The 3,085-nt window shown below is 44.5% G+C and overlaps 1 non-coding gene across 1 annotated transcript; it reads right to left on the reverse strand.

The window, feature by feature from the left end:
• Positions 1-2,522: 2,522 nt before the first annotated feature.
• On the reverse strand, positions 2,523-2,654 carry LOC114620419. The gene has a single exon (XR_003711318.1). It is a non-coding gene; the product is annotated as a small nucleolar RNA SNORA17 (small nucleolar RNA).
• Between the last annotated feature and the right edge of the window lie 431 nt (positions 2,655-3,085).

Consider the following 3,085-nt stretch of genomic DNA (forward strand, 5'->3'; position numbering starts at 1 on the left):
ACTTGTACTTGTACTTGTACTTGTACTTGTACTTGTACTTGTACTTGTACTTGTACTTTGGGGGCCATGGAGACCAGCTTCAACTACCAAGCTGCTGCCTAATCTCCCACTGGAGGACTTCTCTATGTTCCAGCCAACTCAAGCAAGCTAGCCAAGCCAGCTTGACCCAGCCAAGCAAGTCACCATGACCAAGAGTGTTTACCCTGTGGGGTGTGATGGAGCTTCTCTCCCTCCTCCCTCTTGGTTGCGGGCCAGCCCAGCCTGTATGCCCCCCATCTCAATCCTTCTGCAGCTGAGACAAGCTGATCTCTGGTCAGCCGCCTCAGCCTAGAGACCCCTAACCCAGGAGCTTTGCCCCCGCAGGATCTCAGACTGGGATCTCCCCATGCCCAGAGCAGAGTTCTGCAACTTCTCACAGCCGGATATCCACCTGGCGCCACGTGGAGTGAACTCAGTCAAATTCCAGCACTTCTGCCCCCCTGAGCTGTGGCAGACACGCAGGATCCACAACTCAGCCCCACAGAATCCACGCCCATGCACTAGCAACAGATCCACACAAGTTAGAATTAACAAGAGTAACAAGATCAATGAGGAAGAAAAGGAATTATGGAACAACAATCTAATTGAACAAACAAGGTTGGAGAGGACCATCTGCCATCATTCCTCTTAGCTCTCAGCAGTGGTAGGGTATGTGGGCTCAGCCCAGCCCTGTGTTATCCCATGGGGTGTATGAGGACGGTTTGAGGGGATGTATTCATTCCAAAGGCTTTTGCTTGACTCCTTAGAGATGCCCTAACTGAACAGCTTTGAAGAGATATGTAAGGCACCTTCAGACTGTGGGCAGGGATATGGGTAATACTGGAGGCACTACAAATTCTTAGGAACTTTATGGCATATGGGATGGGCACAAGGTCTCTGGTTCCAGAGGCCCTCATATGTGCACCTGGGTCTAATGTCCAAGCCACTGCGTGTTTCCAAGTACCTCAGAGAGAAAGGAAAATACAGCACATCTGTGGTCTCTAAAGTGGGGGTACAGCATGGGGGTGGCAGGAGCTCTCATAGCTATGATCCTCTACTTACTTTAATCATGTGGAACAAGTTTCACTGCTGGTCACTGTGTGGGAACACTGGCCATGGTGCCCACCACAGCCACGTGGCCGACATGAAAGTTATCTCATGATATCTACCAGAGAGGATCCAGCAATATATTCTTTTCAAGATGGCTCCTGGTTCAAGCACTGTGAAAGGTGGTGAGAAAAGTGCTAGATTTTTTTTTTTTTGGTCTGAATCTGGTTTATTATATAACAGTTGTTATTTTTTCTGTGATCAAGACGGTAGATTTGTGGCTATCATCAGGATTCCCAGCATTTGATGACTTACCTTATGGCTGGTGCGCACAAATGCAACTGTATCTGTAATTGTTGATGAGTCACTATGCAGTTTGTGCCTCTTGTGCTCTATAAGATTATACCCCCCGTAACACAAAGATTTATTTTTCTGTTTTCAGAGGTATACTCCCCAGTCCTTCTCAGGATAACGACAACCACAGCACTTTTCATAACCTCTGCCCCAGTTTTTGCTCCAGCTTCATTTCCTATGTTATATTGAGTCTTCACATATTCTTGTCTTCATTTTATGAATATAGAAATTGACACTTTGAGAATTTACGTATCATATTACACGACATCAACTTGAGTATGTAAAGTTCAGAAAATATGATCATAGGACAAATTTCCTTAATCATAACTGATCCAATAATATTTTTATTGTTGTGTGAGCATCCAACTCCACACAATATTCACACAGTGAACCACAATTTAACAGGCAATACAAAAACTGTGTCTTCTGGGGCATATTAAGGATGCTGAAAAGAAAGGAATGCAAAAGTGTTTCAAAATCAATATCCAATGCATGAGCTGTGACATATTTTCTGGGCCATTTTTAGTATGATTCCATGGTGATGATAAGGGTTAATGGAAACAGCGGAGTGGTTGACTAATGTAAAGTTATTAGTCTACTCATTCATTTTAGACTAAGTAGTATGTAGAACAGGGGAAGAACAGGAACCCTGCACATGAAGGCTATGCAGCAACCTGCACATTCACTATCTGATCACCTAACACCATACTCAGCCCAGGCTTTTATAGTAAAATGATTCTTCAATAAATGGTATCACGTATCTTGCTTTGCAGTGGCTTATGTGCTGCCTCTCATTTACCAGGTGCATTATGGCACTGGCCAAGGGTCATGTCAAGCATGGGGCACTGGACTGGTGGTCAACTCAGGCTAGCTCCCTGTCTGGGCCACATAACACCAGCCTGGCAGTTGTCTTAGGCTCACTTCTTAACTGGCCCACCTCAGTGGTCCTTTGAGAGGGTCATCTGTCTCAGGTTCACTTTTACCTGGGGCCTATGGTTTCAGGTTGAGTTGCTTTCGTCTGTGGCTTGGTCCCTGTCCTGGGAGCCCATCCAGGCCTGCCTGGTACTGAATCAGTGATCATTTTAGTCTCTCTTTTGTCAGGGAATGTTAAGCTACTAATCTTTCAGATGTTCTTAGGTCAGAACACTGAGTGTAGGCTTAGCCTCTCTCCTCTCTGCCACCTACTGAGACACATGTGACATAGTAGCCATGCATGCAGTGCTTCTAAGGGAAGACAAGAATCTTATAACCACTATTCCTTCTAAGTATGGATTTGGTTTTGGAACATGCTTTTGTGCCCCTCCCAGGAGTAATACAGAGGAGTGGTTTACTTCAGATTACCCATTATGTTGCTACTTAGATGAAAATTTCAAGCATGAATTGTCCTCATGACTGTATACAGCCTAAACTCATGTGAACACACCTAGACCCTGTGACTGTATACAGCTTGAACTTCTGTGAACTTTGCTCACATGACTGTGCTTTATTTTCAGAATACCCTAAGAGTATAAATTGTCTGATACCCTGAATTAAGTTGACTATTGCATGAGACTTCAGTCCAACTCATTTTTAGGCTCCACTCTTCAGGTCAGGGTGGTAACAGTAATTTATATCTTCTCTCAATCTTCTTTGTGCCAACAATGCTAGAGGCTTACGCAATTTGTAA

The sequence above is a fragment of the Grammomys surdaster genome, unplaced genomic scaffold (assembly GCF_004785775.1).
Source record: "Grammomys surdaster isolate TR1022 unplaced genomic scaffold, NIH_TR_1.0 168, whole genome shotgun sequence".
NCBI classification, from domain to species: Eukaryota; Metazoa; Chordata; class Mammalia; order Rodentia; family Muridae; genus Grammomys; species Grammomys surdaster.